Below are 16,971 nucleotides of genomic sequence, written 5' to 3'. Positions count from 1 at the left end.
GTAAAGCCTAGTTCCAGGCAGGAGCACAGGTGAGACAAAGATTCAGACTGCCTTTCAAGTACAGGCTGCCTCCCATACTGAACCCAAAGCAGGCACCCAGACTCTCTGTGTAGGCGCAGGGGAGGATAAGAACTTCAAAGCAGATCTCACTTCACCAAAACAGCAGGCTGAGAAAGCAAACACGTAAACAATTTAGACTGAAACACTGAAGACAGACATGTGTTTTGCATCCTTCTTTTTATGATTTAGAAAATGAGCCCTGAACATCAATATGCCCCTTTCCATAGCTCTGAAATATTTTTACCTAGGCACCTGTGTGTTTTATTTTAAAATGTGGGAAGTGTCACTCCCTCCAGTTGGTATGTTGGTAGAGGAAGAGAGAATAGAAATGTCACCAGCGTGCACTTCTATAAGACAGTTTCATAGCTCAAGTACCCAGCTAGGATGCAAGACAGTTGTTTTCAGTTTTGTCTTCTCCTTCAGAAGAGCTAAATCCATATTTTGTGCTGCCCACAGAGCAATGTCTTAACCACCGAGCTGCAGGATTTCTTGGAGTGGGAAGGGTAAGAGGAGGGACCAGGATCTCTCCTCTCTCTTGCATGGGACACTCACAGCTTCTTGTGGGCACAGAGAGGGAGGGAAGGCAGGTTGCTGGGGATGAGGTTCAGGTCCGAGTGCAGCTCCAAGAACTGATAGTGCCCTGCTTAAAACATGCCAAAAACCCACAGAAATCACCCAGACAGGGATCTAGCCCATCCCTCTTAGCAAAGCTGAACCAATAAAGCAAGACTTGATGGGTCAAACAGCCTGTGCTCCAGACATTTTCTCCATGGAAGAGTCATTGTAGGAACTACATAAATGACGCTAGTAACAAGGACCAGAACTTAGTGTTATTCAGTCCTCGGTGGATGGTATTAGAAAAAAGTTCAGTGGTGGGTATTAGAAAAAAGTTTATTTTTAGCAGATTCTTCTTACTTATAGGATCTAGTCACTCAGATCTTGGATTCCTCTCTGCAGAGTGGCCCAGCTTTAGGAAAAGGCACACATCAAAACACATCCCTCTGAGGAAGAAGTCCAGCAAAGCGGGCAGGAGACCTGCATGGATGAGCAAGGAACTCCTGGCAAAACTCCAACAGAAGAAGGAAGTACACAGAACGTGGAAAAGGGGACAGGCCACTTGGGAGGAATACAGGGACGTTGTCAGAGCGTGCAGGGATGCGACAAGGAAGGCTAAGGCCCAGTTGGAATTAAATCTGGCAAGGGATGTCAAGGACAACAAGAAGGCCTTCTTCAAATACATCAACAGCAAAAGGAAGACTAGGGAAAACGTGGGCCCGCTGCTGAATGGGGCGGGTGCCCTGGTGACAAAGGATACAGAGAAGGCAGAGTTATTGAATGCCTTCTTTGCTTCCGTCTTCACTGCTAAGGCCAGTCCTGAGGAATTCCAGACCTTGGAGAAAAGAGAGGAAGGCTGGAGAAAGGAAGACTCTCCCTTGGTCAAGGAGGATCAGGTTAGAGATCATTTGTCCAAACTTGACATCCACAAATCCATGGGCCCCAATGGGATGCATCCACGAGTGCTGAGGGAGCTGGCGGATGTTATCGCTAGGCCACTCTCCATCATCTTGGAAAGGTCCTGGAGATCAGGAGAGGTGCCTGAGGACTGGAAGAAAGCCAATGTCACACCAGTCTTCAAAAAGGGCAAGAAGGAGGAGCCAGGAAACTACAGGCCTGTCAGCCTCACCTCCATCCCTGGAAAGGTGATGGAACAGCTCCTCTTGAAGGTCATCACTAAGCATGTGGAGGACAAGAAGGTGATCAGGAGTAGTCAGCATGGCTTCACCAAAGGGAAATCATGCTTGACCAATCTGATAGCCTTCTATGACGGAATGACTGGCTGGGTAGATGAGGGCAGAGCAGTGGATGTTGTCTTTCTGGACTTCAGCAAGGCTTTTGACACTGTCTCCCATCACATCCTCCTAGGTAAGCTCAGGAAGTGTGGGCTAGACGAGTGGACAGTGAGGTGGATTGAGAACTGGCTGGATGGCCGAGCTCAGAGGGTTGTGGTGAATGGCGCAGAGTCAAGTTGGAGGCCTGTGGCTAGTGGTGTCCCCCAGGGGTCAGTCCTGGGTCCAGTCTTGTTCAATATATTCATCAATGACCTGGAGGAAGGGACAGAGTGCACCCTCAGCAAGTTTGCTGATGATACTAAACTGGGGGGAGTGGCTGACACACCAGAAGACTGTGCTGCCATTCAGAGGGACCTGGACAGGCTGGAGAGGTGGGCGGAGAGGAACCTCATGAAGTTCAACAAAGGCAAGTGCAAGGTCCTGCACCTAGGCAGGAATAATCCCATGCACCAGGACAGGCTGGGGACTGACCTGTTGGAAAGTAGCTCTGCCGAGAAGGACCTGGGAGTGCTGGTGGACAACAAGTTAAACATGAGCCAGCAGTGTGCTCTTGTGGCCAAGAAGGCCAATGGGATCCTAGGGTGCATTAGGCAGAGTGTTGCCAGCAGGTCGAGGGAGGTGATCCTGCCCCTCTATTCAGCCCTGGTGAGGCCTCACCTGGAGTACTGTGTCCAGTTCTGGGCTCCCCAGTCCAAGAGAGACATGGCACTCCTGGAGAGAGTCCAGCGGAGGGCTACCAAGATGATTAGAGGGCTGGAGCATCTCTCCTATGAAGAAAGACTGCAAGAGCTGGGCCTGTTCAGCCTGGAGAAGAGAAGATTGAGAGGGGATCTCATCAACGTGTACAAGTATCTGAAGGGGGAGTGTCAAGAGGATGAGGCCAGCCTCTTCTCCGTGGTGCCCAGCAACAGGACAAGAGGCAATGGGCAGAAACTGAACCACAGGAAGTTCCATCTGAACCTGAGAAAAAACTTCTTCACTGTGAGGGTGACAGAGCATTGGAACAGGTTGCCCAGAGAGGTCGTGGAGTCTCCTTCGCTGGAGATATTCAAAAGCCGCCTGGATGTGATCCTGGGCAATATGCTCTAGGTGACCCTGCTTGAGCAGGGAGGTTGGACTAGATGATCTCCAGAGGTCCCTTCCAACCTAAACGATTCTGTGATTCTGTGATTCTGTGAAAACTGTGTTCTTAGTGAGTTTTCCTGGCGAGTGGGAGCAGTGAGCATGAACCTGTTTAGATTGAAGTGTTTTTCACTGTCTAGGCCTGTATTCTAGATTATTGTGCAGAAGGTGGCTACTACCACTTCTCCCAGCATTGCTCACAGCCACCATTCCTAGTGCTAAGATCAATGCTGTGTCCCTGTTGGGTAGGTGATATTTCACAGAATCACAGAATCACAGACTGGTTGAGGTTGGAAGGGACCTCTGGAGATCATCTAGTCCAACCGCCCTGCTCAAGCAGGGTCACCTAGAGAACATTGCCCAGGGCCATGTCCAGACAGCTTTTGAATATCTCCAGCGAAGGAGACTCCCCTACCTCTCTGGGCAACCCGGTCCAGTGCTCTGTCACCCTCACAGGAAACAAGTTTTTCCTCATGTTCAGACGGAACTTCCTATAGTCCAGCTGGTGCCCACTGCCTCTCGTCCTATCGCTGGGCACCACTGAGAAGAGTCTGGACCCATCCTCTTGACACCTGCCCTTCAGATACTTGTACACACTGATAAGATCCCCCCCTCAGTCTTCTCTTCTCCAGGCTGAACAGGCCCAGCCACCTCAGCCTTTCTTCAGAGGAGAGATGCTCCAGTCCGTTCACCATCTTTGTAGCCCTTCGCTGGACTCTCTCCACCAGTGCCACGTCTCTCTTGTAGTGGGGAGCCCAGCACTGGACAGAGGACTCCAGGTGAGGCCTCCCCAGGGCTGAGGAGAGGGGAAGGCTTGCCTCTCTGAACTTGCTCACAACACTCTCCCTAATGCACCCCAGGATACTGTTGGCCACTTTGCTGCAAGGGCGCCTTGCTGGCTCATGCTCAACTTCTTGCTACCCGTAAGGACTCCCAGGTCCTTCTCCGCAGTGCTGCTTTCCAGCAGGTCAGTCCCCAGCCTGTGCTGGTGCAGGCGGTTATTCCTCCCCACGTGCAGGACCCTGCACTGGCCTTTGTGGAACTTCCTGAGGTTCCTCTCTGCCCCATGTCTCCAGCCTGTCCAGGGCCCTCTGAAGGATATTTGCCCAGCAGTTTAGATTCCTCCAGAAAGACAGAGGGTGCTTCCTGCCTCCCCTCTGGATGACAGCAGAGGTTGATACCTCAGGCCACAGCCTGAAAACTTTCTGAGTGTGTGTTTAAGTCATATGAGAGGACTGGTGTAATCTCTAGGCATTTACATTGTGGATGTATACAGCTGAGCTAATCATTCAAGGGTCCCTTGAATATAGGTAATGCAGAGAAATAAGCACTTATAAGATCCTTTACCTGAGAATTTTCACAGATCGTAAAAGTTCCTTTTGCTATGTATAATTTGATCAATTTTTAATGTAATCAAGACAGCAAAAACAATTAATAAAATCCTTATCCTCTTGAAGTTAGGAGCTTTTCCATTGACTTATGTAGACACTGGAATTTCATCCCAGGGATGTATCTTCAGTAATAATAAATCTCAATGCATGCTCCTGTGAGGCACTGAGGAGCCCGATCTGCAGCTCTGTGTTTTACGTGATGTTAATCCTTTCACCGTTTACCACAAAAATAATGAGTGGATACTCATGGTGCTTAGTCACTTTTTTTGGATGGAGACTAAATCATTCAGGGTAGGTTTATTTATTTTGTGCAGAAGTATGCAGAATTATTGGGGAGCTTTATCGAAAATATGGTTGCAGGATAGAGACTCAAGTTCTTCTTGCCTCGACTCCTCTCACTTTCACATATAAAAACTGAATCAACTGTCAGTCTTTGTCAGCTGCGAGACTTGCTGTTCACCATGAGCCTACAGGTAAACAGGAAGGAGTTTCAGTCTCAGAACCTCAAAGCATGCAAAAATATTGAATCAGACCTCCTAAAAAATAATGAGCTTTGGTTTGCTTCCTAGTTTTTTATTTTTTCATAATAATCTTTTTTCATTTCAAACATAGTAGGTTAGAAATAGAGTTATTTGCTTCCAGGTTTTGATCTTTAAGGCTACATACATTTAAAGTTTAAAAATTTTCATTTGCTGCTGTTCTTAAAAAAATCTCCCAGCCTCCCCTAGAACTGGAGAAAGGAACTTTCAGAAAAGACTAGTCAGCATTTACATTTGATAAAAATATAAAACTTGACAATCCTTGAATTTTTGACAATTATTGACAATCCTTGAATCCTGTGAATTTGTATGGATGTGTTCTTTGGGCAAAGCTCTGGCCCTCTGGAAGTCCATAGTCAGCTTCTTACTGACATCAGTAGGGTCAAGAGTTCATCTTCAAGTCCCCCCTTAGAGCAATCTGAAGCAGCTGATTAGTTCCTTCTTCTGTTAGTAAGAATATGAACTTTGAACTTCTCTTGGGAGATATGGCCATGACTTTTGTTAGTCTGAATCTGCACCAACCTTGTGGATGACCTGAATGTGCCTCTTGTCTCTTGGTGCCCAAAGGAAGGAGACTGTGGAAGGGGATCTGACTTACACAAAGCACCGAGAGTTCCCTTGGCTTCATATCAAGACATACAAACCTCTTGGACAAAAATAGAGAAAAAGGAAGTGGTCTTGTGGAGCTGCAGTAAAGCAAATTTTTTTTTATTTATTAACAGCAATATTGTTCCCAGAGGAGAAAATACAATCTTCTCTTCTTCAGCTGAGGAGGGTCCTGGGGTAATGAGCAACTACACACTAATTCCCTGCCCACTTTGGGTCCCTCTGAGGGACCCAACCGGGCAGTAGGTGCGACTTGGCAGTGACAGCCTGACCGCTGGAGGGTATGGCACAATATTAGCTTTGATATGAAAACAAGGTGAGAGAGGCAACCTGTCACCGCACTCTTCCTAAAGGGTTTGTGATCTCAGCCCTAGTAGCAGGGGGATTAGGACACAAAGAGAGGGTGCACAGGAGATGGGGGGGAAGGGGTGTCTGTAAGCACAGGGATATGGGATTGCAGGGATACAGGCAACCTGGAGGAAGAAGTCCTGTGCTTTGGGAGGGAGGACATGAGAGGATAAATCTGTTCTGAAAGAAGGGATAGCAGAAACGGATGGAGAAGTGGTAAAAGGTGGTAGGAGGAAGGGAAGCTGAAAAAACGAGTCCTCAAACTGTGGAAACAGGGCAAGCAGAAAGGAGGGGAGGAAACAGAGTCTAGTGACATCTGTCCCAAATCATAGCAGAGGGGAAAGAAAGGAAATGAGTATTCCGGGAGAATTCTGCTTCTCTGCCATCCAGCACTTGGAGGTCTTGGACAGATCTTCAGGGACTCCGGCACTTGGTCCATTCTAGGGAAGCAAGATCACCACAGCATGAAGGGTCCCATAGCAAGATGAGCTTTTCAGAGGGATGGACGGAAGGCAGGAAACTAATTAGGAGAAGTCATCCTAACATCTCCAAGCTCCTTAACACCCTCCTTGCTCCAGAACTCAAAACTGAGTTGCGATACCAACAGTGATAAGGACAAAAAATATTACTTTGACACTTCACAAACACATTTTTGCCCATGCCATTGAGCTGACTGAGCTCTGATGCCATTACACATCTGACAAAACTCCAAAACTCAGCTAGGACGGATTGTTAATTTCAAGGCTACCTTGTTCTTTAGATGGTTTAAAGACCTGTGAAGATCTCCAGAAAGAAGACACTCATCTTGACTCCGCAAGTAATGAGCAGAATATCTTGGCAACTTACTTCTAGAGCTGTGTTCAACATCTTGATGTCCCAGGCACATGAAGGGGTGGTACGGTAAATTTAAAGTGGGAGATAAAACCTGCTTAACACTTCCACCTTACGCAGGGAGCTGTGGCATGCTTTCATGAGCAGGTCCAACTGCAAGAACTTCATAGGGTCAAAATGTTCCAACTGATAGCTATTCATCTTCAAAACTGCAAGTTCATGTAATTGTGCCTAAAAGAGAATAAAGGGAATGAATGCTGCCTGTTTCAGTGGCAAGTGTAATAGTATATGATATGACCGCCCTCTTTGCTTTGCTTTGCTTGAAACAAGCTTTCCATTTCTTGAAGGAGTGTTTCAGGCACTGGACTGCAAAGTGGTTAAGGTCAGGATCTCTCAAATTACATCTATTCCACCACATCCAGGAAAACTTCCTACTTTTTACATCAATGTGAATGTTCTGGCTATATCCCAGAACCAAACTGACTCAAGACCATGAGGCCCAAAAGCTCTCCTCTCCCTCCAAGCACACTCACACATGTCTCTTCATTTTCTATGGAAAAAGTAATTTGGAGATATTCTCCAAATGAGATTCAAGGTATGTTCTGAAGAAGTGCTCGTCTGAGCAACTTACTGTCTGAGCATGAGTTTCTGAGCCATGTAGAGGGAGAGTGAGAGTGGGTAAGTGAGACCTTATTGCAAGCAAGAGGTGGGGAAAAAGCTGAAAAAAGAAAGACAGTGGTGCTAGATGGCAGAGAGAGCTGAGTTCTATATGAAGTGCAAGGAGGAGAGGGAAGCAGGAGATTAAGGAAAACTAGAAAGAGCCCTATGTAGGAGTAGGCAGGGGGAGATAGGTTACAAATCAGGAGTGACAGAAAATCAAGGCTAAGCACCTAAGTCCATGGGGTGCACTGTGGCACGCATCAAAGAGTAAGTCCATATGAAGAATTTGTCTGTCCTCATGAGGCTGTTCTACGTTGTATAAAATATAAAAATATTCTCCAGGCAGAATGAATCTGCAGTCTGGTGACCGATGACTGCCCCTAGAAAGGAGGTAATGTTTGAACTAAGTAACAAGAGGTACCTTATTTTCTTGCAGCTCAGACTAAAGCCCAACTTGTGCAGTAGCAGAGCTTGGCTTCCAGTTGTGTGGCTGCTGTTTCACAGTGCCCTTGTCAATCTAGCACTGACTTCTTAGGCAAAAAAATCCCCAAAGGAAAATATGTATTTGGGCTGAAAATTACATTTGCATTAGCTCAAAATAAAATATACATTTCTTAATTCACTGAAAATTCTAGAAATGCCTACATTTGACCCTCAGTATATCCTTTTATTAAAAAAAAAATTTGACTGCCAAGACAACAAATCGATTTTTTGCAATTTTAAGGATCATGCCTCTCTGCTCTGCTTATGAGCATGCATTCAACGCACCTTGAAATGCAGAATTATCACAATATCACAACTGGCTATGTCAGAGATAGTGGATGAAATCGTGTGCAAGAGCCCCTCTGACTTCAAGGAGATCACAGTTTTGGTCTGTATTTCCTCTTCCCCTTCCCCACCAATGGGGAGATGGGCAGGGAAACGAGACTGCTTCTTGCTTGCAAAGGTGTCTGGTAAAACCAAATCATGAGGCAGAGCTGGAGATAACAGTCTGTACTGTGAGACTGTAACATGAACTTCTGGAGAAATTTACTCTGGTTAACAGCTCTTCTAGCACCAGCATGACCAGCGCAGTTGCTCAGGGAATGCCTCCCTTGTGCAACACACAAGCTAGCTGTGAGTAAAACCACCTGCACAGCACTAACTGCCTAGAGTCTTAGCTTGAATTGACTCAGCTTCAAGTAAACTAACAACTGCTTTTGAAATCGTTTAGAGAACTAGCTGTTTGCTGACTGATTGCTGGCCTGAGTAACCCCTACTGGGCAGATTTCAGTTTGATAATCCTGACACCTAGTCACATTTTAGAAGTGACTTCCCTTGCTATCATTGCTGTTTCAGGGTATGATTCCCATGTAAGCTGATCTCCTTTACTTTTCCCTGGCAGTGTAAAGGGGCCATTGAATAAGTCAAAAAGGAATAAAGTAGGGATTAGAATTTCTTTCTTTGTAGTTAATTATTGGAGGTATTTTCTTCCTACCATATAAAGTCCAATCCTGTTTGTCATTTGCCTCTGTTAAAGGTATATTTAAATTCCAGCCTAAGGACTGGACATAGGAGAAGCTAAGCACCTCAAATGAAATTTCTGTGAGAGGATAGTTGGGAGAAGGCAGGCCTGAAAAACCTCGGTCTATAGGGGTTACTGCATTTTGCAGAGGGAATTCCCTCTCACAGAGAGACAAGCAGTGTCATCGGGGAACTCAGCTGACTTGGGCTGGGGGGAGATACTTTCACTTGCAGCAGTTTTCTAGACACGTCATTGAGTTGGGCCCCCAAGATTAGATGGATGTGATACTCCTTAATAACCTGACCACATACTCATTTCTCTGAAACCCTCCCAAAGCGTGGCTCTGCCCAAGACACAAATACCTACAGTTCTGTGGTGCAGAAGGCTGTTGGCTGGTCTGGTGGCCCCTCTACAATCTTATGGCGGAGACACCTCAGTGTTCTCTCAGAGCTGGACTCTGTACTGGTCTTCTGCCACACTGTTCCCAGGAAATGACAGTAAGGCCACTTCAACCAAAGGTTTCCCAGGATGCAGTTATGGGTCTCAATTTCTGGGCACCTGCCTGGAGACACCCAGAGGCTGACCGACTGCAGTCAATAGGAGCAAGCCTTTGGTCAAAGGCTGTATTACTAGGGACATACTGGCTCCAGAAAAACTTCTGATGGTGGTCATGAAAGGAGTTTGGTTATCCTAGCCACAAGCAAGACTTGTTTCCTGCCAGACCTCCACCAACCCAAACAGCAGAGTGGCTGGTGGGCAGACTAGCAGGAAACCAAGGCTTCCCGCCTGCCTGTTCCCAGATTAACCAAGCTCCTTGAGTGTGTTAAGGGTGAGCAAGTGGGAAAGCCTTTCTTCAGTTTGCCCAGCTTCCTACCTTCCTGTAGCCAATTACTCTACCTCAGCCAAAAGAGGCAGGCAAAATGGCCAGCTCCTGCGAAGGAGCACTCATGGAACCAAAATATTTTACTGTCATAAACACTAATAGAATTTTAACGTTTGGGGGTTTGTGCTTTGTTTTGTTGTTGTTGTTTGTTTGTTTGTTTGTTTTATAACTAAAGTGCTTGAATTTTGTTTTGCACATATTTTGAAGCTCTTTTTTGATTTTGGTGCTAACGCCTAGATCATGATGAATTGGAATTTGCTGAGTGAGCATTTTGGAGTACTGTTTTGCATCGGCTCTACAGCAGTGAGTGCTGAAAAAAGAGGCTGAGATTGTCTCATATAGAACAGTGGGATCCGTTTACGTATTTATTCTGTCTACTCCTCATTTGTAAAGACCCTATTACATCACAAAGTTATTGGGAAAATATATTCACCCATGTTTGGGAAGAGAGAGGATGCTGTAAGTCTTGACTGTCACCAAAGAATCCCTTGAAATCATGTTTAATTCTGTCTTCAATATCAGCTGTGCAAGAAATAAGCCTGCCTACTGAACAAGAAGGGAAAATAGAAGATGGAATAATTATTGGCTGACAAGTGCCAGCAACTTCATGCACTGAGGCAGGGTGACCGTCATCCAAGGATTAAGAGGACTCAGGATTAGGCCCAGAATTAAGCCAGGAAGGTGAGACAGCCCCTTTTTTTAAGGTTGTTTTTCAGACATTATGTAACATATCCTATTTGTCTCTTAACTTCTCACCAATTACGAACGGATGACAGGAAGGAAGCACTCCACCCAGTTTCTTAATCTATCATGCACTGTTGCTTAAAGGTGTCATTATTGTCTCAACAGAAAACCGTCTTTTCTTCTTTTGAAGAATAAGAAAAGGGAAAAAAAAGAGCAAGTGATCTTACCGCTTATTAATTAGGAACTGTATGGCGCTTACACCCAGAAAAGTTTTTGATTTTTCCAGTCACAGAGTTACTAAGAAATCCTTTCAGTAAGATACAAAAATATTTAATATTTTTTTTCACAGAAGGGAAACTGTGTGTGTGATGTGAGAGAAAGGTGAGATGTTGTATATTTCCAAAAGGCACTGTATTACAGCAGAAATTGGAAATCTCTATCTTGGTTCTATAATGCAAACGTCAGTCAGTACTTTTAATCTTACGTTTATTTCTGCAGACCATCAGGTAAAAAAGTGAAGGTCAATTTCTATTCCCATTTTTGCTGAGGTAAGAGTAACGCCACTGCAATCCTTACAGTTATCTCATACTTATAGCCATCTACATGTGACTGCAGCTTTGTTCTTTAACTCTATATTGCTTTTGCTTGCAAAATTATGCATGCAAAACTCTCATACTCATGGGAATGGAGGTCCTTATAGGTGCCTCAGGGAAGAACCCCATTCATATGCAGCCCCTGGGAGTGCATGGAGCCAGCTAAGAAGGACTGCAAGGAGTGCTGTTGGGAAAGGACAGGATCCTGATGATCACAGGTCAGGGCAAAGACATGGCCGTGATACTGATACAGGCTTCAGCTCTGGAGGGCAGGGATTGAGCAGGCTTCTTTGGGCACCAAGCCTCTGAGCTCACCTTGCACTGGCTTGAGTTGCTGTTTGACTTCTTTTTGCAGCATGTCTGGACTTGCAAGGAGCATCACAGGTAGCGGGGAGGGGACAGAAAGGAAGGAAGGAAGTAGAACTGCTTGGGAAGCCTTTATAGGAGTGCCAGCGCTGGAGAAGCTTGCCATGGCAGGTGTCTTCTTCAGCTGCAGCTTTCCAGAGGAGCAGCAGCCTCACATGCAAACCTGCTGGCTTGGACTCCCAGCAGCTCTCCAGCTGCAGCCCAGCGCGGGCTCCCACAGGACACAGTCAAGGCCCACACAGCTGCTTTCACTGCCAGAACACCTTAGTGGTGGAGAGAAACCTAGACCTAACTTTGGGCAACAAGCAAGGCTTTTTAGACCAGTGTTTGAAGAGAGGAGAGATGCAAAGCAGCAAATTGACTTTCTGCTGTGCAAAGCTTTGCCATAAATTCAGTCATTCATAAACGGGCCATTCAAAGCACTGACACTGTTAAAAACCAGGTCCTCTGCACTAATATATATCTTGCATTTCTAGTTTAGGGTTATTTATATCCTGAATCTTTTGATTCCAAGTAACATCAGTTTCTTTCTTTCTATTAATGCTGAGCTGTATTTAGTGTCAATAATTGTTTCTCAAAGAAGTTGCAATCACATTCTGGCAGACACTTTTTTGTGGTTTTTGCAGTCTGAGCTCTAAAACAGTGATCTTTTCAGCTCCTAGATAAAACTGTAATGTGTACTCATTCCAGATGAAATGTATTTTCAGTTCTGCAGTATATTTTCTCAGGATGTTCTTGACATATTTAGATTTCCATTGTATGCCTCAGGAATGCATCTGCAGATCTTCATTTGCATCTTTTGTTAAAACTCTTTGCAACAAAATAATAAACAAAAGGATCAAAGAAACAATGGAGATTGTTTACTATCAGTGAAAGCTTATATAACCCTCCAAAAAACTCTTCAGTTGGGCAATATAGGCTAATTGGAATACTGTTATCACTGTATCCAGCATATAGCACATCACAAAAATCTTACACAAAAACACTGAAATGTATAGTGGGTTTTTTTTTTGTTTTGCCATGCTGTGTAGGTGGGGAAGTAAGAAGTTTTCAGTACAAAGTTTTTGAATAATTGAGATTCCATTGCTAGTAAAAGGGAAAGAAAGCACAAAAAGACCTGTGAGCCAAAGTAAACTACGTCTCTTAAGGTAAGCGGTATTTCTTAAGGGAAACAGTTCGGAGGAACACATCAGAGCAAATTGCCATCTGCAGTTCCCGTGCTGAAAAATGAGGTATATCTTCACAAGTGGAAGCAAATACTCAAAGCAGCAGCATATCAGCAGAGCAGTCCTAAAAGATCTCACATGTTTGCGAGACAGTGACTGAACTGTTCCTGGGCAGCGCTTGAGGCTGCTGCTTGTCACTTAAAATGGAGCACTGCCTGTTTCTGCAGAACAGGAGAGTCACAAGGTGACAGAGAACTGGGCCAAAAAGCCAAGTATTTCTCGGAGATGGCAGACAACTTGAAAAGAGAGCCTTGTGCTATACAGCAAATCTCTGACTGTCAGACTGATGGAGAATTTGATGGAGGGTGTCCAAGGCATTGAGCAGCTACAGAGGAACCCTAGGAGACCACACTGAGAGGAAAACGAACAAACAGAAAACAGGCAAGCTGGTTTGTAGCATCTGTTCTTGAGTGTCCCCATGGTTTTGTTAGCTAACCGGCCATGGTGTAGGGTGGATTTGGTGATGATGTCTGAAATAACTCTTCTAGATAACAGTAGAAGCTCCTATCACCTTTTTTAAGAAAGAAAGAATGTTGACTGTTTTGAGAGTAAACCTGTTTTAATTTTTTCATTTGATTTCTTTTAAAGAGCAAGTTACCCTACATATCAGAAGCTTTTGGATGTGTTTGTTTTTATCTCAGTAAATATAATGCATTTTGTTCCAGAATTAACAATTTTAGTTATTTTACACAGCGTTTAGTATGGATATCTTCCAGTTGCAATAGCAATTCAAGCATTTGTGCATACTACACTGAGAACGTAGTACTCTATCTTAGGTACTCTTAGCAGCTTTTTCACCAAAAAAATGTTTACATTAATGAATGCTTTTATACCTATTCAACTATTTTTCCTCTCTCTTCTGCTAGTTCCATCTTCTCTTGTCTCGCCTGGACAGTTATTGCTAAAAGAACTCTGGTTAGAAAGTGCTTTATATGTTTGGATTACTTACATTTAGTGGGATTTAAAGTTATACTTTTTCAGGTAAGGGATATTTTCTGGACTGGAGGTAAAAACCTTGTTGCTTAGGCAAAAGGGGCGTTGTACATGCACTTCAGCAGGCCTGGTTTGCATCACCAGATACTTATGCTGCAAGCAGCACTGCCGAGTGCTTCTCCCAGTCCATTGTGCCTGTGACCAAAGCGTGTGTGGCTTTGCAGCTTGTGAAAGGGGAACTGTGGAAGGGGGAAACATATATCCTCAGGAAGAGCGTATTGTGGTGTTAATGTCCTCGTGGGGAAAAAATTGATGATACAGCTGCTAGGTATATTTTTGCAGCACCTGCCTTGTTTCATACTGTAGATTTTTTTCTCAAGACCAGAGGTGGACAACTAGCATAAAGACAATCTTTTCTTTTAGGCCTCCCAGCCTAACACCATTGCAAAAACTCTGTTTTCAGAGTGCGACTCTACCTCACTGATTCCTGTTACCAGCACAACGGTGGGGGCGGTAACTACTTGCAGTCACCCCACAGAATGCAACCAATGGCAATAGGAGAGGAGGGGTGGAAGGAATTGCAGTGCTGAAATGCACTTTCCCTGGGTAGATGCACCTTCCCTATACTATTCTTCCTCCCTGAATTTTGCCCCTAAGAGTAATGTGGAATTTCCCTTCTTTTCTCCATCCCCACCCAAAATGACCCATTCACCACCTCAGAAAATCTAATTTTGCACCTACCACTGCTCCCACTATTGCAAAATTAATAAGGCATGAAGTGCGACTAAGTCAGATGAAAGGAACTGAGAGACTACAGGTAACAGTGCCTCCTCATGACCTTTGCAATAATATGAAGCTCCTGAAGTGAAAATGAAGATGTTCTCAATTACTTGAAGGGTACTAGAGTTTTTATACAGGCCGTATGCTGTTACACACAACTATTATAGCCCGGATGACAGCAGGCAAATGCCAGCTTGAACGCATTTCTCTCCCTACTGAAGTGAATGGAGCTGGTTCTTGAGTAGGGCTTACGGCTCTCAGAGCTCTCACTACAGCTGCAGTAAAATACACCTATGAGTGAGCAATGTGAAGATGTTTGGGGGCAGGCCCCGATATAATTTTGTATCTCTAATGGAAATAGTGAAAACACAAATAGTTGTCCCAGCTGAGGTAGCCAATCTGCTGGATATTTATGAGCCATTTCTTTTCCCACATGACTTGGACTCCTTAGAAAAACTAGACACAGTGGCAGAGAAAAAACAACGCTCAGTATGACAAGCCTGTTTTGCTGACAGTGAGTAAAATTCCATTAAAAGCATTTGCAAAAGCATTTTCCTTTGTCCTCACTGACCAATTCAGCACTGAATAAGCTCCTAGGAAACATCTGGTAGCCAAATAAGATGAAGGATTTTTTTTTTTCTCAAGATTCATCTGGAGGAATTCTCTGTTTCCTATTTATTCTGGCAGTATAGCTTTTTGAAAAGTTGCCACTAGGGCCTGAAGCCAACTTTTCACTGTGTTCAATTTCTTTTTTCCCTCTAGTATTGAAATGTCTTTGACCCCAGTTTTAAGGCCTTGATGAAAAGTTTAAGGATTTTGATTTTGAACTCATGGTGGCAGCTAGATAGCAGGTAGATTTTCAAGTCTCAGCCTATCTAAGCTTCCATCAAAATACTTTCTATTTCCCCTATTCCCACAGTACAAAGCAATTTTTACTGGATTTCTTATCTATGTATTTTTCCTGCTCCACCTCAGATACGGAAGATATTATTCACCTTCCTTGTTCAATCCTACACATAAGTGAAGGGTAACCTCACCTTTTATTAAAATGCAGTGAGCTGTTTGCAATTTCTAATTCTAGAAACATAGCTGCAAATGTGAGAAGCTCAGTCTTCAATGAGTCTGGGCTGGAAATGATAAGAGATACTTCCTGTAGGTTTTAGCTCCACATATTGTTTTCCATAACAATGGGGAAAAATGCAATGTGTTTTCTATATCAACAATTTTATAACACAGTCAGTTTGTATTACCTAATGGGGAACCATTAGGGAATACCAAAAGGTATAAAAGAGAAAGGATTTAAGCAAACATAAGGCTAGTATGTCAGTACTTGCAGTTCATTCAACTACACTGACTGCATTTAATTTCAACTCCTTATGAGGCTGATTTCCTTCATCACACACACAGAAACCTGGATTTACACCACCTATGAAGGCATGCACTCTCATGTGCAGGAGATCCCATAAGCCTTTCTCTCCCCTGCAGCCAGATTCTCCTTCCCTGCAGAAGTCCGAGGCTCCTCCTCGCTTCTCACAAGAGCTGTTCTGTCCCTTTGCTGACAGCAACTGCTGGCACCAAAAGCAACCTCCCGCTCCCGCCAAAACAGGACAACCGCTGTCCCAAGGAAGGGAAGAGAAGCAGCACGAGGGACACCCAATGTGGCTGCTATTAAAGTGCCAGTAAAGCCCCTCTGCAGTTCTAACTCATGCCAGGTCAGCTTCAGGAGAATGAAATTTGCTCACTTCAAGACCTTTGTTCTTTTTCCTCCGTCGCCCTCACTTCTTTCCCTGCAACAGTTTCTGGACAGATGCAGGGGAGAATTCAGTCCTATGAAATATATTTCCAAAATGCTGCAGTTCAAGTACTGTCCCAATGAACGAACACAAAATGAAAGCATGCAGCTTCAGGTTAGGTAAGTTAGATGAGATTGTGGCTTGAGGAGCGTGAGAGGTCTTTAAGGACCTATCTGACCGACACTTTGACAGGCAGACACATCACAAACCAGAGAGCTTTGATCATCAGCAGGGACTTATATACTTACCGGCCAAAGCCCAAATACGGGCTAACACTGAACTGCTGTGCTGGAGGAACTGTAAATAAGAAACATTTTGCCCGGCTTCAACTGCTGTAACTACAGCAGTTACTTAACTTGGATTCAGCTACAAAAAGGTGAGATTAGCAACTGAGAATCTCTTAGTCTCAGCTATAGCTGGTAGCTACTTCACCATTGTACCATTAGCTAACATGTCATTTCCTTTTGACCTTCGACTTCCCGGCTGGGCCAGATAAGGCTGAGTTTAAAGCTCAAGCACTCATCAACTGACAAATGACAGCTTTATGGACAAGGGTCATAATAGCTGTATAAAAGTTACCTAACCTAGCTGGCAAGATTCCTGTGCAGTAATTGAAGAGAGAGGCATCATCAGGAGGGCAGCTTATCCCATCTGTCTGAGATAACTGTGCTGGGATAAAATGCCCATCTCTCCCCAGCTAGCAAGATTAGTTTGGGCACCTATTTTTAGATGCTTTAATTTACATGAGATCAATCTATCCTATGTAACTTACTCCAAAATGGCGAGTCTTAACTCACTGGTA

This window comes from Struthio camelus, chromosome 1 (genome assembly GCF_040807025.1).
Source record: "Struthio camelus isolate bStrCam1 chromosome 1, bStrCam1.hap1, whole genome shotgun sequence".
NCBI classification, from domain to species: Eukaryota; Metazoa; Chordata; class Aves; order Struthioniformes; family Struthionidae; genus Struthio; species Struthio camelus.
The sequence above is the reverse complement of the archived record's forward strand: the minus strand, read 5'-3'. Positions refer to the sequence as shown.